Genomic DNA, 25,125 nt, shown 5'->3' with positions numbered 1-25,125 from the left:
CCATGTATTATCTAAACAAACAAGGAGTGACACATTCGTCCCAACTCTCCCTCCTAACTCAAAAAATTTGGAAATGGGCAATACACAACTAAATTCACCTGGTAGCACAGTACTTTCCAGGGATACACAATCAATTTGCAGATGTTCTTAGCAGAAACCAACAGACAAACGAGTGGGAGAATCACCCTCAAGTACTTCAAAAATACTTTCATCAGTGGGGAACACCAGACCTAGATCTGTTCACCACCAGCGAAAACGCAAAATGCCAAAACTTTGCATCCAGATACCCACATCCCCTATCCAAGGGCAATGCTCAATTGATCAGGGATATTTGCTTACGCTCCCCCGCCCCTCCCACTCATTCCCTTTCTAGTCAACAAACTGCGTCAAAACACACTCAATCTGATACTCATAGCGCCAACATGGGCACATCAGTCATGGTACACAACACTATTCGACCTGTCAGTAGTGCCACACTCCCAACTCCCAAACAGACCAGATCTGTTGACACAAAACAAAGGGCAGATCAGGCACCCAAATCCCAACACATTCAATCGAGCGAAATGGCTCCTGAGGTCATAGAATTTGGGTATCTACAACTACCAACTGAATGTATGGGAGTAATTAAGCAAGCAAGAAAACCCACTACCAGACAGTGCTATGCCAACAAATGGAAAAGATTTGTAAATTACTGTCAATCTAAACAAATTGCCCCACTTTCAGCAGCAATACAAGATATTGTATGCTATTTGCTTCATTTACAAAAATCTAATTTAGCTTTTTCTTCCATAAAAATACATCTCACTGAAATTTCGGCATATTTGCAAAATATACAGCACAGCTCTTTATTTAGAGTTCCTGTTATCAAAGCCTTCATGGAAGGTTTAAAACGCATCATCCCACCTAGAACACCTCCAGTACCTTTGTGGAATCTAAACATAGGGGGTCATTCTGACCCTGGCGGTAAAATCCGCCAGGGCCAACGACCGCGGGAGCACCGCCAACAGGCTGGCGGTGCTCCCTTGGGCATTCTGACCGCGGCGGTACAGCTGCGTTCAGAAACGGAAAACCGGCGGTGTACCGCCGGTTCTCCGCTGCCCTGGGGAATCCTCCATGGCGGCGCAGCTTGCTGCGCCGCCATGGGGATTCCGAGCCCAATACCGCCATCCTGTTCCCGGTGGTTTTGGCCGCCAGGAAGAGAATGGCGGTATGGGGTGTCGTGGGGCCCCTGGGGGCCCCTGCAGTGCCCATGCCAATGGCATGGGCACTGCAGGGGCCCCCGTAACAGGGCCCCACAAAGGACTGAAAATCGCGACCGGTGCAACTGCACCCGTCGCACCCCTTCCACTCCGCCGGCTCCATTCCGAGCCGGCATCCTCATGGAAGGGTGTTTCCCGCTGGGCTGGCGGGCGGCCTTCTGGCGGTCGCCCGCCAGCCCAGCGGGAAACCCAGAAAACCCGCGGCTGTCTTTTGACCGCGCAGCGGTATTCTGGCGGGCCCCGCCTGGCCGGCGGCGGAATGAGGCCCATAGTGCTTACGCGACTTATGGGCCCACCATTTGAACCTATGCACTCATGTCAAATGCAATTCTTAACATGGAAAGTTGCCTTCCAAGTCGCAATTACATCATTGCGAAGAGTTAGTGAAATTCAAGCTTTTACAATTGAAGAACCGTTCATAAAAGTACATAAACATAAAGTTGTACTACGAACTAACCCTTCATTTCTTCCTAAAGTAGTATCACCTTTTCATATCAATCAAACAGTGGAACTGCCAGCCTTCTTCCCACAGCCAGATTCTGTGGCAGAAAGAGCTCTACATACATTAGATATTAAAATAGCTCTAATGTACTACAGAGAAAAAAAACATTCAGGAAAACTAAACAGTTATTTGTTGCTTTTCAAAAACCTCATACTGGTAACCCCATTTCAAAACAAGATTTACCAAGATGGATAGTAAAATTCATCCAAACATGTTACCTTAAAGCTAAAAGACAACTCTTAGTTGTACCTAAAGCACATTCCACGAGCAAAAAAGGGGCTACAATGGCAATATTAGGAAATATACCAATGGCTGAAATATGTAAAGCAGCTACTTGGTCAACACCACATACATTTACTAAACATTATTGTGTAGATGTTTTTAGCAGCGCAGCAAGCCACAGTTGGTCACGCTGTACTAAGAAAATTATTTCAAACAACTTCAACTCCTACAGGATAAGTACAGCTTTTATGGGAGGAATAAATCCTTTCTAGTCAATGCACAGCATGTGTATCTGCAGCTACACATGCCATTGAACGGAAAATGTCAATTACCCAGTGTACATCTGTTCGTGGTATGTTCCACTGCAGATTCACATGCACCCTTTCCACCTCCCCGGAAGCCTGTAGCAGTTTAAGTTAAACAAACACTTGTACATATTGTGTGTGTGTGTGTGTGTGTGTATATATATATATTCCATTTGCATGGAAATCTCTGTTCTTTATACTCCATCACTCCTACCTTACCCTCTGCGGGAAAACAATCTAACATGGAGTCATTGCCCATGCGCAATGGAGCCGAAGAGGAGGAGTCACTCAATCCCGTGACTCAAACACTTCTTCGAAGAAAAACAACTTGGAACACTCCGATGGCAGACGTTTGCACAGTATGTGAATCTGCAGCGGAACATGCCACAAAAGATGTACACTGGGTAAGTGACACTTTCTATATATATATATATATATATATATATATATATATATATATATATATATATATTTTTTTTTTTTTTTCACTTTTCCTTCAATATACTGAAAGGAATATGGCACTCCACAGCTGCTGAAGAATAATATTTATTGACACGCTAAGGAACGCGTTTTGGCGTTTTCCGCCTTTGTCAACCTCGCGGTCGCCATCTTGGACTCTCTTTATACCATACACCCAAAACTTATCTTAACATCAGATAGAATTCATTCAATTTTAGTTATTCAACTTGATAGCCAGAATTAATTAATTTTCTACATAATAATTCCATTTAAAAAAATCATTCATTTTGCCCCATTCGAAATACTCTTCGTAGAAAACGCCAAACTGAGCACAATCCATACAGACTGAAAAGAGCCAACAAGGATATTGAGAGTCTAACAATGCAGAGGATATATATAGCATATTTAAAGAACTTGAGAAATTAAAGAAAAGAGAATTCACTAAATGGTGGGAATGTGAATCCCTGACAAGATATTCAGATGCTGAATGAGTCACTACAGGATTAAGAATCATGATCTTTCTAACATATGATAATCCTAATCCAAAATTACTCAAAGAATGGGCCGCTCATAATGCCAAAAGCTCAATGTAAATGATGAAAATTTAAATGAAATATGCACAAAGTGATAATGATATAGCATTGGAGAAGATTGAGCTAATGTGTCAGAAAACTGATCTATGTACGGATAAGAAATTGGTGGAAAATCTAAATCAAACCATGGAAGAACGTTTACAAAGAATGGAAGAGGATATTATTCAAAAAAAGGCATGGAAATTCAATAGAGACAACATAGATTATGAAACAGGACATATTTGCAAGGAAATGTTTTGATTCCAGCGATACATAAAAATGAGTTAAAACCACCTGGTAGACCCTTTGTAGCAATACAGGGGAGTCTATTTGAATTTGTATCACAATATATTGAAATATTCTTGCATTGATTAGTGATAAGCTTACCATCATATTTGAAGGATACTACAGAGTGTCTTCGATTTAAGCTGGGAATCTGATATGCTTCTCATGACCCTTGATGTCACGGCTCTATACACTAGCATCCCACATCAGGATGGTATAAGAGAAATAGAACATTTTTTGAGAGCAAGACCTATCAAATTTTATAAGCATAGCAAAATGTTAATTATGATGACTGAGTGGTGTCTCAAGCACAATATCTTTTTCTTTAATAATGAAATTTTTGAACAAAATTGCGGGACAGCGATGGAAACGTGTTTCGCTCCAAGTTATGGGGTGGTGGGAAGAGCAGATTCTCAGCAACCCTCCACTGGAGATGTGGAATAAATATATTGTGATGTGGCTAAGGTATATTGATGATATCTTTATTATATGGAAACGTGATATGGATAGTGCAAGAAGATTCATTCAACAAATTAATGATAACTATTTGAATTTGAAATTTGTGGGTAATATACATGCACAAGAGATTGAATTCTTAGATGTTAAGATTAAGATAGATAAAGGTAGAATGACAACTACATTATATAGAAAACCTACTGCAGGTAATAGTATACTGCATGCAGCAAGCTTCCATCCCCAAGCATTAAAAGGGAATATTCCATTAGGGGAGCTATTGCGAGCCAAAAGAATCTGTAATACAGACAAAGAGTTTGAGATAATACAGGAAGAGGCATTTGAGAGACTTAGATTGCGAGGTTACTGAGACTTGGCATTGGAGATGGCGAGAAATAGTCAAATTACGTTCTAGAGACTCCCTTCTATTTGATATAGGAGATAAGAAGAAGAAAAGCAGTAAGACAGGAACAGGTATTCAGAGGTTCATAACTGCGTACAATACAGCGCACAGATTAGAAGAATACTGAGCAAACATTGGCATGTATTGAAAAGTGATACTGTGATAGGGTTGGAAATACTTATAGACCTCCGATTACATTTAGGAGAAGTAGATCAATGAGGGATAGATTGGTCAAAAGTGATATTAGGAAACATGATAAAGATAATGTGTGGCTGCCATTACAGGATACATTTTTATAAATGCTCTAAGTGTAAAGCATGTCAAAACGGAGAGAGTATAAAATCCTTAGTGGTTGGACAAAAAAATGGTACACAAAATTAAGGGGCGATATACATCTAAGAGTGATTTTGTGATTTACATCTTAAAATGTAGTTGTCCCAAAATATATGTAGGGAGCACAAAATTGCAGGTTCACAAGCGGATTCTACAGCATTTACGAGCAATACAGAACAAGGACGATACCTATCCTGTTGCGCATCATATTCATGATATACATAATGGAAATCTGGATCAAATCAAATAGTGTGATCAATGGAATAACCAAGGACATTAGATGTGGTAATAAAGAGTTTAAATTGAGAACATTAGAATCAAACTATATAATCATGCTGGACACTAAAGAACCAATTTGATTGAACAGAAGCGAGGAATGTATATATACTTGCAGTAAATCGTGTTGGTGAAATAGGATATAGATTAAGGACATTGGAGGTGATAATAGAGAGTTAAAATTGAGAACATTAGAGTCAAAGTATATATTTATGCCGGATACCAAAGAGCCAATTGGATTGACCAGCAGCGAGGAAATGTACATACACTTGCAGACAATTCTATTGTAATTGTAATTGTAATCGTATTTATATAGCGCTTACTACCCCTGACGAGGCGTTGAAGCGCTTTTCGATGAGTAGCACGCTACTCCGGAACCCAACAAGAATTAGTGATGGATTAGTATCGTTAAATAATGAGTACAGTTTTAGTATTATTATGAGTTAATTTGAGCCGCGGATATGAGTTTGTTAGTTAGACTGGAGTAATGGAGGGATGGAGGAGGAAATAAGTCCAGAAGTGTTAATTGGGAGTATATCCTTCATTTACTCAACCCAAAGGCTTGGGATGAGTAAAGGGGGGTGGAGGGTGAAGAGTATGTGGAAGGGTTAGGGAGAGCATAGTAGCAGGGTGAGATGAATGCAAGAGAATTTAGTAGGGTTGTGTGGGAGGTCACAGAGGTAGAGTGAGGTTTGGTGAGTTAGATGTGGAGGGAAGAGCTTAGGCAGAGATATTTAGGAGATGAAAGTGGTAGAAGGGATTTGGGATGAGTCAGAGTGAGAATGGAGGATAGTTTGATAGAGACATGAAATAAGAGTGATGAGTAGATAAGTGTGATAAGATGAGAGCAGGAATTCATAGATATCTAGTATAACAACCCAAAAAAACCAGGAGCCATGCAATGATCCACGAACATTCCAAGCACAGAAACAACACATACACATACATACATACACACACACATATATATATATATATATATATATATATATATATATATATATATATATACACACACACACACACACAATACATAATTAGAATCATGGGTAAAAATACTTAGTCAGACAGGTTTAAAGAGAGTGTGTGTATTTTATTATTATGACATAGTAGCAATACATATTTTCCAAAGAAACTATAAATAAATAGAAATATACATATAATCTGAAAAAAATATTTATCCACATAGGCATATGCAGTTCATAGTTGTTTGAAAAAGGTGGTTATGAAGGAAAGAGCCAACTCTTGAGTAGTTTTCTGAAGACAAGAAAGTTATCTGTGGCTCTTATAGTTGGGGGTAATGAATTCCATAGTTTGGCTGCTTGGACGGAGAAGGATGTACCACCTATAGTCTTTTTCTTGTATGGTGGTGTTCTAAGGTGGGGTGCCAGTCTTGTGCGGAGGGTTCTTTGTTGGATGTATTTGGTCATTTTCTTTCTGATAAAAAGAGGTCCTGTTCCATGTATAGCTTTGTGGGTGATACAAAGCAGCTTGAAAGTGCATCTTCTGGCAACGGGTAACCAGTGTAGTGCTCTCAAGGCAGGGGAGATGTGGGATTGCGGCTTTATATGTAGTAGTAGCCTGGCTGCGGAATTCTGGATACGTTGTAGTTTTTTCATAACAGATAAAGATGATCAATGGTAGAGGCTATTGGCATAATCCAGTTTGGATAGTACAAGTGAGATAGTAGCTTGCACCTTGTGTGGAAATCCGAGGAGGGGGAAGATGCATCGTAAAGTCTTTAAGGTGATGAAGCTTGTGCGTGCTAATTTGTCTACTTGGGCATTGATAGTTAACTTGGAATCCATGGTGATTCCTAGGTTTTTAACTGCCTTGGATAATTGAAGAGGTGGTCCGAGATCGTCAGGGCAGACGCACAGAGGGTCATAACGTTTCCAGTCACCACATATGAGTATTTCTGTTTTGGAGGTATTTAGTTTGAGATGGCTCCAGGTCATCCACTGATCAACGGCTCTGAGGCAACTGAAGATTTGTGAGTTTTCAATGTTTTTGGGGTCTTCTAATTTAAGTAGTATTTGTGTGTCATCTGCATAGTTGTAGCATGTGAGATGGAAATCATTGATCAGTTCTGGTAAAGATATCATGTAGATGTTGAAAAGCAAAGGTGAGATGATTGACCCTTGGGGGACCCCTGCTTTTGTGAGGTAGGGTTCGGACGAAAAGGGGGGCGAGTGGATGATATTTGCTCTTTTTTAAAGATAGGAAGTAATCCAGTCGAGAGCAATCCCTTGTATGCCAGCTTCATGGAGTCTTTGAGTTAGGGCGTCATGGTCAACCGTATCAAAGGCAGCCTGTATTCCTTCTGTTTCTTGTATATGAGACAATTATGTATTAAACTGTGTTGACACGCAGTTAGAAACAAACACATAAGGACCAGTGAGGGTTTAAAAGATTCGCAAGAACAGCAAGATAGCTAGACTTCGGAAGGGGATGTCAAGTGAGACCTTTCACTAGATTTAAGAGCGCTTTTCATTGAGCCGAGTTTAAAACAACCCTGAATAAAGCAGACTTCATCCAGGGTGTGAAAACATACCAAGGTCTGGCAAAGGCATTGTGCCATAGTTGTATGTATACAGTGCTTCAGGTCCTGTCGAGATTTTGGACTGGTAGCAGACTATTTTGTGGGATTGTTATGTTATTCACGTTTGTATAGTTTGAACCACCATTGTTGTGGCATCACAGAGTATTGCCTATCTGTATGCCCTCTCGTAGGGATCTCAAAAGATCATCAATCAGATGGAAGGAACCACCTTTTGACAGTGTCTGTATTTGGCAACAGTATGTTTGTCATGTGCCCTATAAGGGTAGTGATTTATGTTGTGCATGAGGGCTAGGGTTGTAATGTTTTTGTGTTTTGTTTCTACGCCTAAGTATCATATTTTATGTTGTCCTTGCACTTACATACCGTTTCTGAATCTGAAGCAAAAATGAATAAATGATAGAATGCTTAAGTATTATTAACTTATTATAGTTGCATTCTGTTGTCACAATGCATGCTGCTCGCGGCCAGGTGAAAGGCAGATCGAGTCAGAGAGCAGTTTGAAGTACTGAAAATGAAATGTTGCTTTTCGTTTTTCTGCTGTTTTTTTTATTTTATTTTTTAACTCTACAGTACCAAGCAGAAAGTAGATATTTTTGCAACAGGTTTACTTTTTGCATTCTTTAGGAAATTATAGAAAAGTTGGAATCCTTCTGCATGTTTTTTGCGGCGCCTTTTTTTAATTGACTTGTATTCGACTGCTTCAATATCTTTTGTCAACAACCACCTAACAACACTTTTTGATGTATTTAATTTTGCACTAGTGATTCTATTTTTCTCTTCATGTTTTCAAACATGGCCTCTCTTTCATATGAAAAAGATACACACCAAGGATTTAAGTGGTTTGTGGGAAAGATCATGGTGTGACCATGCATTATAAGGGATAAAGTACCCCCAACCGTACATAAGGACATTGCAAGTCACCTCGGAGTTCCATAACCTCGCAAAGGAACTCGGCCTTTGGCCTAGTTATTCTACAGAAGCCACGGGCCTCCTTGGTGACCCGCAATATCCCCATAAGGTATGGCAGGAGTTCTTAAATCCATGTTAGTATTTGGGATGCATGTGTGTTGTCTGTGTGCATGGTGGCTTTGCCCATTTTATTTTATTTTTTTAAATAGTTCCCTAGGCATTGTCTATGCTTATTTCCAAGAGAGGCTGTGTCTCGCATGCATGCCTTTGTCTAACCTACCAGCTGCCTTTATTCCCTAAACACGGAAGGTGCAAGTGTTTTGCTTAGGAATAGTACTGCTGTTTTCCCTACGCTGTGAGCTGCGCTTCTGCTGAGCTAAGAGCATCTTTCTCAGTCATTTCCTAATTTAATGGATCTGCTTGTTCAGTGTGCATCGGTATGCGCTCTTGTCACTCTAGATGGGGTGTTGTTATTCATGGGAGTGAGGAAACAGGGCTGGGGTGTTCCCCTAACTGGCCTTGATTTTTTTTGTTTTTTCAAGCGTGCTTCCCTACTTAGGGGCTCGCTCCAAAGCAAAGAGATTAAAGAGGGTATCCGACCCCCTGGTTGAGTGGCTTTATGCCTAGCAAGAATGTGTCTCTGTCCCAGTTGGATGAGCCTCGGTTTTCCCTAGCTAGAGAGGTATTTATTAAGTGAGGGTGGTATCCAGCTCAAGGGGCTCCGGCCTGAGCACGAGGGGCTCAAGCAGGGGTCACCATGGCTCATATCTATGGGGTCTAGCCTGCAAAATCCTGCACTGCCTGTTCTTTCTCTTTGCATGCCCCCAAAATATGAAACTACTGACCAGTAGTGCTTAGACTGCTCAACTCTGTCTGGCTTTGTAAGGTCTCCCTGAAATCTACTTTTGATTTGCCGGGCGTCCCTCTCCAATATGTTTCAAAACCCTTGAACGGTTTCTCTCCAACAATGCAAGTTTACATGACTACCTATGACTTTTATATGCTATAATTTAGGCTGACACTGAAATTTCACACTGTCCCACGACTAATTTTTGTAACCGTATGTGCTATTATTGTTAATATATTAATTTGTATATGAATTTTAACAATAAATGTGTAACGACGCGCTTTGACGCACCACGGGGACTTGTTCGCGCCTTATAAAAGTTCCCAAAATATATAAAATTTCTGAGTGTGTCTTTCCCGGTTCGGCGGTTCTCTGTTATCCTGGCTAGTGAGGTCTTTATTACTGGGGGCGGTCTTCCGCTCAGGGGTCTCCTGTGTTTGGGTTAAGGTGCAGTGCCTGTGGCGGGTCGCGCATGCCCAGCGACATCTGCCGCTCTGCATATAGGAGCTTGGCGCCAGCAGCAGCAGCTGACATCCAACCAGAGCTTCTTGTGGTGAGTAGATGCGGGACCCTGAGCAGAGAGACGGGACCCGCCCTCACTGGACAGACAGCACCCCAGCTAAAAGAGGCTCGCCCCCCGAAACCTACCTCCTACCAGGCGCTTCTTCTGAGGGGCAGTCTAGTCTGAGCGACGACATCGTGCCCTAAGTGTGAGGTGGGGGAATCGGTGTCCTTGCACCCCTTCTTAGCTTCTTGCTTTCTTTTATAGGAGACCTGAAAGACACCAAGCAGGATGTCCAGACGCAGGTGAGCTCTTGTACCAATCTTTTGACTTATCTGTCCATAAGCTCTGTGGTGTCCATGGCCTTAACTTATTTGTATTCTGTAGTGATCGCTTGCAAGCTAGAAACTTTAAGCTGGAGTCGGAAGGAGAGACCGCTGCGTCTGTGCTGCGCCCCAAGAAGAGAAAAGCAGAGGTAAGGTTCTGCGATGTGACATGGGCGGGAATTAGCCCCTTTATGCATGTGCCAGGCAAGATTGACACACTGTCTATCCCTTTCAGGATTCGAAGGGAGAGCATGACAACCACCCGAAGATTAAAAGCAACAGTTTGAGATTCAGGTATGTTGTGGGAGAGTGCTTGGATGTTTGATTCTGGCGCAAAGTTAACATGGGTCTCTGTCAGGACGCTTCTGATGGCACAGATATATAGTCTTGCTCTCTATACACTGCCTTTGTCGGTCGCTGCATTATGACTGCCCGACCTGCCTAGCGCCCTAGTTCTGCCCCCTCGATCCAAATACTGTCGTAAATGGTAAGCCCTCCTGCCTGTGCACAGCAGCTGCTTCCCTTTGGAAGTCGCCTCCCGCTGATCTTGGCGCGCGCGCCTTCTCCGCGACTGGTATTTACCGCGTCTTTCGTTGCTTACGGATGGGTTGTATCTCCGAGCAGTGTGTTAAAGCAGCTAACGAGTAAAACAATCCGGGCAGAGAACGGGCAGCAGCTCTCATCAGGGCACCCGTGGCAAATGCTTTGTGTTCCTTGGCAATACCACCCAGAGTAGAACCGGCAATTTGAGAAAAACAAACCGGTGTCGCTGCTAGTTTCTTGCATTTTAGTTTTCCCTTTACTAGTTACCCACGTTCCTCGATCATTGATCGCGACTCCCGAGTCTCTTATTTACCGGGGTTGCCGCAGCTCAAGTTAAGCTGGGAAACTCGTCCACAGAGCACTTTTGAAAGTCCCGGGGAAAACTCCACGTGACGCTTTCTAGCCAGTGGGCGCGCGCAGGCTGGAGTGTCACTGTAAACGTCCGCCTCGGAGGAGGAACAGGAAGGGGCGTCTCTTTCAGTGACCGGCCGGTGTACTGCCTCTTGACGCTCCAGTCACAGACCCGGAATATGGCAGGGTCCATTGGTTTGTTTTTGACCCAGGTATCACTGATTAACTTATTCATGGACGCTTCTGTCCTTTTCGCAACTCGTGAAGAAAGAACTGATCACCCATCCGGCCGGGTCACTGGCTTTCTGCAGAGAGAGCTCCACTGCAATAGATTTTTTTTTTTTTTTTTTTTTTTTTTTTTTTTACACATGTTTCAATAATGTACTTTCTCCTTGGGAAATGTTCCAGCCTTCTCTGCTGACACGTTTCAACTGTTATTTGGAATATGTGTCAATGTAGTGTATATTATTAGATGTATATTAGTGGAACGCAAACTTCTACAGGTCTCCGCCGGACAGTGCGCATACTTCAGCTGTTAAATGCGCCATGTTTTGTGAGCAAGCAGCGTCAATCAAACATAGTAATATTTGTTCTCTTTGCAGAGCTGCTGGTCCCCGCTGATATCCGGAGGCGTTAGCCCCTGCATCCTAATTGAAACTCCACACAAAGACATGGGCATTACGAGTGATCTGTCCAGCTTCACACAGTACAAGTTTAAGAAACTCTTCATAACGCCTTCCCCGCTGCCCAGCCTCAGGCAAGTTCTAATTGACTTATTCAGGTTATTTCAGCTTCTGTTTTATAAATTGGATCAACCTGGGGGTGGGCGATCAACTGCTAGTCGTTGTTTGTCTATTCATATGTTGTTTGTGCAATTTCACCTGGGACTCGCCGCTGCCTTCAAAATTCTGGAAGATCCATAGTAGGATATGAACACAAGAAAGAGAAAATACCACAACGCCCCATATATTGTTTTATTGTGTTTTTTAAGGCAAGGAAACACATAAAAATTGCTCTGGCTTGAAATGAGGACTACATTTACTCAAGCAACTGGTGGCGCTGCTGAGGTCAAAGCCGCCTCAAGTACTTCCCCCCCCATCCTTTGTCCAACAAAAGGTCACGTTCGCACCCCTTCCCATGAGTGAAGCGTCCCCATTATTTTTCTGCATAACAAAAGGCAAGCAGGATAAAAGGCGGGATTGGGTGCGAAGGAACCCGTCAACCGCATATCGCAGTCTCCCATTGGTGCCTTCGGCTGTGTTTCCATTCATTAACGCTCCCGACCCTCCCCCAGCCCAAACACTGGTAAGCACAGCAGCACCCCATAGAACATCGCTGTAAATAGCCTTAAACATCTTACCCTAGGGCCTATATAACATGTCGTGGGGGTGGAATAGGAGTTGTATACACTTGAAGCTCTTATATAACAGGTGGTGTCACAATTGGACTAATACCAAAACTACAGGCCGATTTGTCCCTGATTTGCAGGGTCTGTGTATCATTCTTGCTTATCGGTTCCCCCATCACAAGTGCAAGATACTCGACAAAAATAAATACAAGGCTATGATTCGCAAGCCTTTGAAAAACTCCCTGTTTACTAGGTACCATTGAGCATTATTTGGCAGACAAAACAATAACTATACCTCTCCCTAAAAAGCCACTGGTGCTAAAGCGAACATTTTGTATCAGCTCTTGATGCCCAAGCAGGAGCATTAACTTTCTTTATCATTGCCATGTAAGATTTGTAAGCAGTATCCCTGCAAAGTTTTTTTTTGTTTGTTTTTTTTATAGTGTGACTGTACGTTTTTAGACTGTTTTCCCGCACCATTTCCTGTCTTTACAGACGAAGGCTGGATTGAATAATGATATGTAACATGCGCTGTCTGAAAGATAATCCGGTTTTGTCCTCGCTGGAGAATGTAACCGGAAAACGGGCAGCAAGTTTGACTCGCTGTTTTTTATTTTTGTAGCTGGGGAAGCTCTAAAGATGTTTGGCGCAGAATGGTGAACAAGGAGACCAGACATGTCCATGACAAACATTGGCTTCTGCAGCATCCAACGCCCAAAAAAAATAATTTAAAAAATGAGATCGATACTACTGGACTGGCTGTTCGAGGTTTGCCCGTGGGCCCCACCACACAGTACCGGCAGGCCTGTCCCTCAAGGGGTTCTTCTACACTTTGTAGGCGTCACTAGCGCCCAAGCCCACGCGGCCTACACTGACAACTGGTGGCACAAAAACCGCGGCCATTTAAATGACCAGTCCGTGGGGATGGGAGGAACTTTATTCATTGATTCATTTATGGGTTAATACTCAAATTTTTTTTGTATTTTTTTTTTGTTATTATAATTGTGTACAGCAGGATCGAATTGATCATGCATATATACGATAAAATATCAAATTCAGGGTATAACTCATTCTTGCTATATTTTTGGGAACATTATTGTTGGAATGCACATATATTGCATTGAAGTCTTGTTATGATGCCAGTATATGGAAATTGGCATGTATTCTATGATATGCCTAAGGGTAACTGTATGACTATCAACATCGTTGTGCTCAGTTTGGAGTGTTCTACGAAGAGTATTTCGAATGGGGCAAAATGAATGATTTTTTATGGAATTATGTGCAAAACAAATTAATTCTGGCTATCAAGTTGAATAACTAAAACTGAATGAATTCTATCTGATGTTAAGATAAGTTTTCAGTGTATGGTATAAAAAGAGAGTCCAAGATGGCGACCGCGAGGTTGACCAAGGCGGAAAACTCCGAAAAGCGTTCCTTAGCATGTCAATAATTATTATTCTTCAGCAGCTGTGGAGTGCCGTATTGCTTTCAGTATATTGAAGGAAAAATGATGATTTTAGATGCAGTGGCACATGTATTGCATCAGCACCATCGACGCTTTGGAGCAGACGAGATACGCAGAGTTCAGTGCTGATGAACGAGTTACTTACCTTCGGTAACGACTTTTCTGGTGGATACATTAGCTACCTGTGGATTCCTCACCTAATGAATACTCCCATGGCGCCAGCATTCAACGGAAATCTTCTTACTAGTCTCTGCACGTCGACGAGGACGTCACTCTAGCCCACGCGACGCCGTCTGACGTCATACAGGCAATAAGAGGTCCTCGACGACGTGCGGACGTCAGTACCAATCATTTTTTACGTGCATGAGAACAACCAGGCAATGCAATGAAAGAGCAAGGCAACATCCCATTACATTGTAAAAATACACAACATTGCATGAATAACTGTAAATCTTTTATATATATATATATATAACTCTCTCTTTTTTAAAATATATATCTACACATCAAGTATATACACAGATATATACATATATACATATAATATATACAACATCTATTGCACCCTCAAAGACCAAGAGGAGCGTACTCAAGGATTACTTGGTAAGACCAGAAAGGCAACGGGGAGGCGGGTGGGACCGTGAGGAATCCACAGGTAGCTAATGTATCCACCAGAAAAGTCGTTACCGAAGGTAAGTAACTCGTTCTTCTGATGGATACAACTACCTGTGGATTCCTCACCTAATGAATAGAGTCCCAAAGCAGTACCACGCCCGGCGGTGGGTGCCTAAATGGTCAAACCAAGAAATCCTGCAGCACTGACCGTGCAAAATGGCCGTCCCTTCTAACCTCAGAATCCAAACAGTAATGTTTTGCAAAAGTGTGAAGGGACGACCAAGTTGCGGCCTTGCAGATGTCGACCACAGGAACACCTCTGGCCAAGGCCGAAGTGGCCGACTTAGCTCTGGTGGAATGAGCTCTAATGCCCTCAGGAGGATCCTTCTTTGCCAAAGAGTAACAGATTTTAATGCAAAGAACAACCCACCTGGATAGTGTTCTCTTGTGGACTGCCTTTCCTCTCCTCTTGCCCACGTATCCAATAAACAGCTGATCCTCCAGCCTGAAATCCTTTGTTCTATCAATAAAGAAGCTCAACGCCCTCTCTGGGTCCAGACGGTGCAGTCTTTCTTCCTCTTTGGAAGGATGAGGCGGAGGATAGAACGTGGACAAAGTAATTGCCTGAGCCAAATGGAAGGGTGAAACAACCTTCGGGAGGAAAGCAGCCTTGGTCCTCAACACCACCTTATCCCCATAAAAAGTTGTATAAGGGGGCTTTACTGATAAGGCCTGCAACTCACTCACTCTCCTTGCTGATGTTATAGCTATCAGGAAGACTGTTTTTAAAACCAAATACCTTAAGGGGCAAGAATGCATAGGTTCAAAAGGGGACCCCATAAGGAAAGTCAGGACCAAGGACAAATCCCATTGCGGCATAACGAATGGCTTTGGAGGATATTTATTTAGAAGACCTTTCAAGAATCTGATAACAATAGGGGATTTAAATAAAGATGGTTGGTCTGGAAGACATATGAAGGCTGACAAGGCCGATAAATAACCCTTAATGGTAGCCACTGCACAACCTTTCTGCGCTAGAGACAGAGCAAAAGACAAAACGTCCGATAGATGAGCATGCAAAGGATCAATCTGCCTCTCTCCACACCACGCAACAAATTTAGACCATCTATTAGCGTAGATAGATTTAGTGGAGTGTAGCCTGGCCGCTAATATAACATCCACTACCTCAGGCGGGAGAGAGAAGGAACTCAGGTTGCCCCGTTCAATCTCCAGGCATGTAGGTGCAGACTCTGGAGGTTGGGGTGTAGAACCTGCCCCTGCGACTGCGAGAGGAGGTCTGTCCTGAAAGGGAGACGGAGCGGAGGGCACATTGAGAGTTGGAGAAGGTCGGAGTACCATACCCTCCTTGGCCAATCCGGAGCTATTAGGATGACTAGAGCCCGGTCCTGGCGAATCTTCCTCAATACTCGAGGAATCAAGGGTATGGGAGTAAACGCGTAAAGCAACTGGCCGCACCAGGTTATTTGAAATGCATCCCCCAACGCTCCCTGCATCGGATACTGGAGGCTGCAGAATAACGGACAATGCGCGTTCTCTCGAGTGGCAAACAGATCTACCCGAGGAAACCCCCACCTCTGGAAGATTAAACAGACTTGATCTGGATGGAGACGCCACTCGTGGTCTGCCGAGAATTGGCGACTGAGACTGTCCGCACGCACGTTTAAGACTCCGGCCAGATGGTTTGCTATCAAGCAAATCTGATGGTCCTTTGCCCAGGACCATAGTCGAAGAGCTTCTCTGCAGAGAAGGTACGACCCCACTCCTCCCTGCTTGTTTATGTACCACATCGTGGTAGTATTGTCCGTTAGGACCTGTACCGACTGACCACGAAGGGAAGGGAGGAAGGCCTTGAGAGCCAGACGTACAGCCCGTAACTCTAACAGATTGATGTGAAACATCTGTTCCTCTGGAGACCAAAGACCTTTGATCTCCAGATCCCCCAGATGAGCTCCCCACCCTAGAGTGGAAGCATCCGTTATGACTGTGGCCACTGGTGGCGACTGCTGGAACGGCTTTCCTTGTGAAAGATTGTTGCTTGCAATCCACCACTTCAAATCCACAGCAGCATCTCTGGAGATCTTGACAGTACCCTCTAGATCCCCTTTGTGTTGAGACCACTGCCTTCGGAGGCACCACTGAAGAGCCTCGTGTGCCAGCGAGCATGCGTGACCAACAGAATGCAGGAGGCAAACAGACCGAGCAGACGAAGGACCTTGAGGACTGGAACTACCGCTCCATTTCGAAACATTGGAACCAAATCCTGAATATCTTGAATCCGCTGAGGCGGAGGAAAGGCCCGACCCAATGTTGTATCCAGTACTGCCCCTATGAACAGGAGGCGCTGAGAGGGCTCTAGGTGAGATTTGGGCTCGTTCACCGAAAAACCCAGGTCGAACAACAACTGGGTTGTTGACTGCAGATGATGCGACACAAGCTCCGGGGACTTGGCTTTGATCAACCAGTCGTCCAAATAAGGGAATACTGCTATCCCCTTCCTTCTGAGTTCTGCCGCAACCACCGACATCACCTTCGTGAAGACTCGAGGTGCTGAAGTAAGACCAAACGGAAGGACCGCAAACTGATAGTGCTGCGATCCCACCACAAACCGGAGATACTTCCTGTGTGACTTGAGTATCGGGATATGAAAGTAAGCATCCTGCAAGTCGACAGACACCATCCAGTCTTCCTTGTTCAACGCCAAAAGCACCTGTGCTAGGGTCAGCATCTTGAACTTTTCCTGCTTGAGGAACCAATTCAAGATCCTCAGGTCCAGGATTGGTCTCAAACGACCATCCTTCTTGGGAATCAGGAAATACCTTGAGTAACATCCTCGACCCCTTTCCTGCTCTGGGACCAACTCCACCGCGCCCTTTGAAAGGAGGGCTTGTACCTCCTGTTCTAGCAACAGGAGGTGTTCTTCTGAACAATAAGAAGGGCGGGGCGGGATGAGGGGCGGGAACTCCCGAAAGGGAAGGGTGTAGCCTTTTCCCACAATACTGAGAACCCAAGTGTCTGTTGTAACAGTCTTCCATTTGGTGAGAAAATGCTGCAATCTTCCCCCTACAGGAGAGGAGTGAGTGGGAAATGGTGGAAGCCTAAGGCTGCTTCCCCTGCTGCACCCCGCCAGAGGATGAGGAAGAGGCAGAGTGCTGCTGAGAGGCTCCTCTGGTGCGGACCCTACCTCTCCCCCTAAAAGATCTATAGGGATGGGAAGAGGCAGGTTGCTGATATCTTCCCCGAAAGGAAGAGGAGGAAGAGCCACGCCAAAATCCACGAAACCTCCTGAAAAATCTGGAAGAGGCCGTGGAAGAAGGAGCTTGGAGCCCTAACGACTTAGCCGTGGCCCTGCTCTCCTTAAAACGTTCCAAGGCCGAATCAGCCTTGGCTCCAAACAGTTTGTCCCCATCAAACGGGAGATCCAACAATGTGGACTGTACATCCGCAGAAAAGCCCGAGTTACGGAGCCAGGCCTGCCTCCTTGCCACCACAGTTGTGCCCATTGCTCTGGCTACCGAGTCGGTCGTATCCAGTCCCGTCTGGATAATCTGGGTCGCAGCAGCCTGGGCATTTGAAACAACATCCAAAAGACCCTGGGGAAGCTCTGTAAATGATGAGGAAATGTCATCCATCAGAGCATGAATATACCTCCCCAGGATACAGGTTGCGTTGGTGGCCTTCAACGCCAGACTGCAGGACGAAAAAATCTTCTTGGACTGCGCCTCTAGTTTCTTTGAATCTCTGTCCCCAGGCACCGTCGGGAAAGAACCAGGCGCTGAGTTAGATGAACAGGAGGCCTGCACCACCAAGCTCTCCGGCGTAGGGTGCCTAGACAGAAAACCAGGGTCAGTCGGAGCCGCCCGATACCTCCTGGCCACGGCTCTGTGAACTGCTGGGGAAGATGCCGGCCTCTTCCACACCTCTAACACCGGATCCAGCAGAGCGTCATTAAATGGCAAAAGAGGCTCCGCCGCAGCTGAGGCCGGATGTAGCACCTCTGTTAGAAGGTTTTGTTTAGCCTCCACCACCGGCAAAGGCAGGTCCAAAAAACTAGCTGCCTTCCGTACCACTGCATGAAAGGAAGCAGCCTCCTCAGTGTATTCTCCCGGGGACGAAAGATCCCACTCAGGGGAAGTGTCCAGCCCACTGGCCGACTCCAGACCACGCAGCCCATCACCCGAGTCCTCTAGCTCTCCTTCCTCCAGGGCTCGTTGGTACTCCTGCTCATCTAATACACGGAGAGCACGTCTCCTCGAATGAAGCCGTTGTTCAATACGCGGAGTCGACAATGCCTCCGCCGAAGTCGAAGATCGGCGCCGATCTTCATAAGCCACCGACGCCGCGTCCGGCGCCACAGGTAACTTCGGCGCCGACGAAAGAGCAGTTGAAGCAGATGGACCCACCGGAGTCACAGGCCGAAATCCCGACGTCGACGGGATGGAAATCCCCGGGGCCAATCCTTCTGAAGCCACCGGAGCGGCCACCGGCGCCGACACTGGCGCCGAGCCCACGTTCCCAAAAGGGAGAAAGGGCATAAAGGGTGCCGGCCGAAGAGGCGCAGGATCACCCAATGAAAAGGCCAAAGGCCCAGCCGGAGCACCCCCTGGAGCCATCTGTTGGAAGATGGCATACATCGCATTCAAGAATGCGGAACTATCGGCTCCAGGGGTGGGAAAAGCCGGATACTGGGGTGCCTGTCTCGGAGGCGACCCCAACGCTGGCCTCGACGTCTGCAACGCCGGAGAAAACACCTGAGGCTCCAATACCTCAATCACCGACGCCTGTCCAGGTGAAGTTGGAGACGCCGGAGAGGGCAACGGCGTCGAAGGATGCGGCGTAACCGTGGGACTGATCTCCCATGTCCTTCGGCGCCGATCCGAAGACCTGGAACGAGTCTCCTTCGAATGACGCCGAGATTCTCTACGGCGCCGGGAGTCTCTGACGCCGATGTCTTGGAGAAGAAGACTTCTTGTGATGCTTCTCCTTCGATTTCGCCATAAACAGCTTCGCCTCACGTTCCTTGAGGGCCTTTGGATTCATGTGCTGGCATGAATCACAAGTCGAGACGTCGTGGTCGGAGCTCAAACACCAAAGGCAATCGGAATGAGAATCCGTCACCGACATCTTGCCTCCACACTCACGACAAGGCTTGAATCCAGACTTTCTCTGCGACATTATTACCACAGCGAAAGACTACGCAGCAAAAATACACTGTAACCACAAAAGTAACAGTTGCTCCCTCGAAGATAACCGTTTCGAATGCACGGAAAAAAGGGAACTGACGTCCGCACGTCGTCGAGGACCTCTTATTGCCTGTATGACGTCAGACGGCGTCGCGTGGGCTAGAGTGACGTCCTCGTCGACGTGCAGAGACTAGTAAGAAGATTTCCGTTGAATGCTGGCGCCATGGGAGTATTCATTAGGTGAGGAATCCACAGGTAGCTAATGTATCCACCAGAAAAGTCGTTACCGAAGGTAAGTAACTCGTTCATCAGCACTGAACTCTGCGTATCTCGTCTGCTCCAAAGCGTCGATGGTGCTGATGCAATACATGTGCCACTGCATCTAAAATCATCATTTTTCCTTCAATATACTGAAAGCAATACGGCACTCCACAGCTGCTGAAGAATAATAATTATTGACATGCTAAGGAACGCTTTTCGGAGTTTTCCGCCTTGGTCAACCTCGCGGTCGCCATCTTGGACTCTCTTTTTATACCATACACTGAAAACTTATCTTAACATCAGATAGAATTCATTCAGTTTTAGTTATTCAACTTGATAGCCAGAATTAATTTGTTTTGCACATAATTCCATAAAAAATCATTCATTTTGCCCCATTCGAAATACTCTTCGTAGAACACTCCAAACTGAGCACAACGATGTTGATAGTCATACAGTTACCCTTAGGCATATCATAGAATACATGCCAATTTCCATATACTGGCATCATAACAAGACTTCAATGCAATATATGTGCATTCCAACAATAATGTTCCCAAAAATATAGCAAGAATGAGTTATACCCTGAATTTGATATTTTATCGTATATATGCATGATCAATTCGATCCTGCTGTACACAATTATAATAACAAAAAAAAAATACAAAAAAAATTTGAGTATTAACCCATAAATGAATCAATGAATAAAGTTCCTCCCATCCCCACGGACTGGTCATTTAAATGGCCGCGGTTTTTGTGCCACCAGTTGTCAGTGTAGGCCGCGTGGGCTTGGGCGCTAGTGACGCCTACAAAGTGTAGAAGAACCCCTTGAGGGACAGGCCTGCCGGTACTGTGTGGTGGGGCCCACGGGCAAACCTCGAACAGCCAGTCCAGTAGTATCGATCTCATTTTTTAAATTATTTTTTTTGGGCGTTGGATGCTGCAGAAGCCAATGTTTGTCATGGACATGTCTGGTCTCCTTGTTCACCATTCTGCGCCAAACATCTTTAGAGCTTCCCCAGCTACAAAAATAAAAAACAGCGAGTCAAACTTGCTGCCCGTTTTCCGGTTACATTCTCCAGCGAGGACAAAACCGGATTATCTTTCAGACAGCGCATGTTACATATCATTATTCAATCCAGCCTTCGTCTGTAAAGACAGGAAATGGTGCGGGAAAACAGTCTAAAAACGTACAGTCACACTATAAAAAAAACAAACAAAAAAAAACTTTGCAGGGATACTGCTTACAAATCTTACATGGCAATGATAAAGAAAGTTAATGCTCCTGCTTGGGCATCAAGAGCTGATACAAAATGTTCGCTTTAGCACCAGTGGCTTTTTAGGGAGAGGTATAGTTATTGTTTTGTCTGCCAAATAATGCTCAATGGTACCTAGTAAACAGGGAGTTTTTCAAAGGCTTGCGAATCATAGCCTTGTATTTATTTTTGTCGAGTATCTTGCACTTGTGATGGGGGAACCGATAAGCAAGAATGATACACAGACCCTGCAAATCAGGGACAAATCGGCCTGTAGTTTTGGTATTAGTCCAATTGTGACACCACCTGTTATATAAGAGCTTCAAGTGTATACAACTCCTATTCCACCCCCACGACATGTTATATAGGCCCTAGGGTAAGATGTTTAAGGCTATTTACAGCGATGTTCTATGGGGTGCTGCTGTGCTTACCAGTGTTTGGGCTGGGGGAGGGTCGGGAGCGTTAATGAATGGAAACACAGCCGAAGGCACCAATGGGAGACTGCGATATGCGGTTGACGGGTTCCTTCGCACCCAATCCCGCCTTTTATCCTGCTTGCCTTTTGTTATGCAGAAAAATAATGGGGACGCTTCACTCATGGGAAGGGGTGCGAACGTGACCTTTTGTTGGACAAAGGATGGGGGGGGAAGTACTTGAGGCGGCTTTGACCTCAGCAGCGCCACCAGTTGCTTGAGTAAATGTAGTCCTCATTTCAAGCCAGAGCAATTTTTATGTGTTTCCTTGCCTTAAAAAACACAATAAAACAATATATGGGGCGTTGTGGTATTTTCTCTTTCTTGTGTTCATATCCTACTATGGATCTTCCAGAATTTTGAAGGCAGCGGCGAGTCCCAGGTGAAATTGCACAAACAACATATGAATAGACAAACAACGACTAGCAGTTGATCGCCCACCCCCAGGTTGATCCAATTTATAAAACAGAAGCTGAAATAACCTGAATAAGTCAATTAGAACTTGCCTGAGGCTGGGCAGCGGGGAAGGCGTTATGAAGAGTTTCTTAAACTTGTACTGTGTGAAGCTGGACAGATCACTCGTAATGCCCATGTCTTTGTGTGGAGTTTCAATTAGGATGCAGGGGCTAACGCCTCCGGATATCAGCGGGGACCAGCAGCTCTGCAAAGAGAACAAATATTACTATGTTTGATTGACGCTGCTTGCTCACAAAACATGGCGCATTTAACAGCTGAAGTATGCGCACTGTCCGGCGGAGACCTGTAGAAGTTTGCGTTCCACTAATATACATCTAATAATATACACTACATTGACACATATTCCAAATAACAGTTGAAACGTGTCAGCAGAGAAGGCTGGAACATTTCCCAAGGAGAAAGTACATTATTGAAACATGTGTAAAAAAAAAAAAAAAAAAAAAAAAAAAAAAAATCTATTGCAGTGGAGCTCTCTCTGCAGAAAGCCAGTGACCCGGCCGGATGGGTGATCAGTTCTTTCTTCACGAGTTGCGAAAAGGACAGAAGCGTCCATGAATAAGTTAATCAGTGATACCTGGGTCAAAAACAAACCAATGGACCCTGCCATATTCCGGGTCTGTGACTGGAGCGTCAAGAGGCAGTACACCGGCCGGTCACTGAAAGAGACGCCCCTTCCTGTTCCTCCTCCGAGGCGGACGTTTACAGTGACACTCCAGCCTGCGCGCGCCCACTGGCTAGAAAGCGTCACGTGGAGTTTTCCCCGGGACTTTCAAAAGTGCTCTGTGGACGAGTTTCCCAGCTTAACTTGAGCTGCGGCAACCCCGGTAAATAAGAGACTCGGGAGTCGCGATCAATGATCGAGGAACGTGGGTAACTAGTAAAGGGAAAACTAAAATGCAAGAAACTAGCAGCGACACCGGTTTGTTTTTCTCAAATTGCCGGTTCTACTCTGGGTGGTATTGCCAAGGAACACAAAGCATTTGCCACGGGTGCCCTGATGAGAGCTGCTGCCCGTTCTCTGCCCGGATTGTTTTACTCGTTAGCTGCTTTAACACACTGCTCGGAGATACAACCCATCCGTAAGCAACGAAAGACGCGGTAAATACCAGTCGCGGAGAAGGCGCGCGCGCCAAGATCAGCGGGAGGCGACTTCCAAAGGGAAGCAGCTGCTGTGCACAGGCAGGAGGGCTTACCATTTACGACAGTATTTGGATCGAGGGGGCAGAACTAGGGCGCTAGGCAGGTCGGGCAGTCATAATGCAGCGACCGACAAAGGCAGTGTATAGAGAGCAAGACTATATATCTGTGCCATCAGAAGCGTCCTGACAGAGACCCATGTTAACTTTGCGCCAGAATCAAACATCCAAGCACTCTCCCACAACATACCTGAATCTCAAACTGTTGCTTTTAATCTTCGGGTGGTTGTCATGCTCTCCCTTCGAATCCTGAAAGGGATAGACAGTGTGTCAATCTTGCCTGGCACATGCATAAAGGGGCTAATTCCCGCCCATGTCACATCGCAGAACCTTACCTCTGCTTTTCTCTTCTTGGGGCGCAGCACAGACGCAGCGGTCTCTCCTTCCGACTCCAGCTTAAAGTTTCTAGCTTGCAAGCGATCACTACAGAATACAAATAAGTTAAGGCCATGGACACCACAGAGCTTATGGACAGATAAGTCAAAAGATTGGTACAAGAGCTCACCTGCGTCTGGACATCCTGCTTGGTGTCTTTCAGGTCTCCTATAAAAGAAAGCAAGAAGCTAAGAAGGGGTGCAAGGACACCGATTCCCCCACCTCACACTTAGGGCACGATGTCGTCGCTCAGACTAGACTGCCCCTCAGAAGAAGCGCCTGGTAGGAGGTAGGTTTCGGGGGGCGAGCCTCTTTTAGCTGGGGTGCTGTCTGTCCAGTGAGGGCGGGTCCCGTCTCTCTGCTCAGGGTCCCGCATCTACTCACCACAAGAAGCTCTGGTTGGATGTCAGCTGCTGCTGCTGGCGCCAAGCTCCTATATGCAGAGCGGCAGATGTCGCTGGGCATGCGCGACCCGCCACAGGCACTGCACCTTAACCCAAACACAGGAGACCCCTGAGCGGAAGACCGCCCCCAGTAATAAAGACCTCACTAGCCAGGATAACAGAGAACCGCCGAACCGGGAAAGACACACTCAGAAATTTTATATATTTTGGGAACTTTTATAAGGCGCGAACAAGTCCCCGTGGTGCGTCAAAGCGCGTCGTTACACATTTATTGTTAAAATTCATATACAAATTAATATATTAACAATAATAGCACATACGGTTACAAAAATTAGTCGTGGGACAGTGTGAAATTTCAGTGTCAGCCTAAATTATAGCATATAAAAGTCATAGGTAGTCATGTAAACTTGCATTGTTGGAGAGAAACCGTTCAAGGGTTTTGAAACATATTGGAGAGGGACGCCCGGCAAATCAAAAGTAGATTTCAGGGAGACCTTACAAAGCCAGACAGAGTTGAGCAGTCTAAGCACTACTGGTCAGTAGTTTCATATTTTGGGGGCATGCAAAGAGAAAGAACAGGCAGTGCAGGATTTTGCAGGCTAGACCCCATAGATATGAGCCATGGTGACCCCTGCTTGAGCCCCTCGTGCTCAGGCCGGAGCCCCTTGAGCTGGATACCACCCTCACTTAATAAATACCTCTCTAGCTAGGGAAAACCGAGGCTCATCCAACTGGGACAGAGACACATTCTTGCTAGGCATAAAGCCACTCAACCAGGGGGTCGGATACCCTCTTTAATCTCTTTGCTTTGGAGCGAGCCCCTAAGTAGGGAAGCACGCTTGAAAAAACAAAAAAAATCAAGGCCAGTTAGGGGAACACCCCAGCCCTGTTTCCTCACTCCCATGAATAACAACACCCCATCTAGAGTGACAAGAGCGCATACCGAT

Source organism: Pleurodeles waltl, chromosome 10 (genome assembly GCF_031143425.1).
Source record: "Pleurodeles waltl isolate 20211129_DDA chromosome 10, aPleWal1.hap1.20221129, whole genome shotgun sequence".
NCBI classification, from domain to species: Eukaryota; Metazoa; Chordata; class Amphibia; order Caudata; family Salamandridae; genus Pleurodeles; species Pleurodeles waltl.
The sequence above is the reverse complement of the archived record's forward strand: the minus strand, read 5'-3'. Positions refer to the sequence as shown.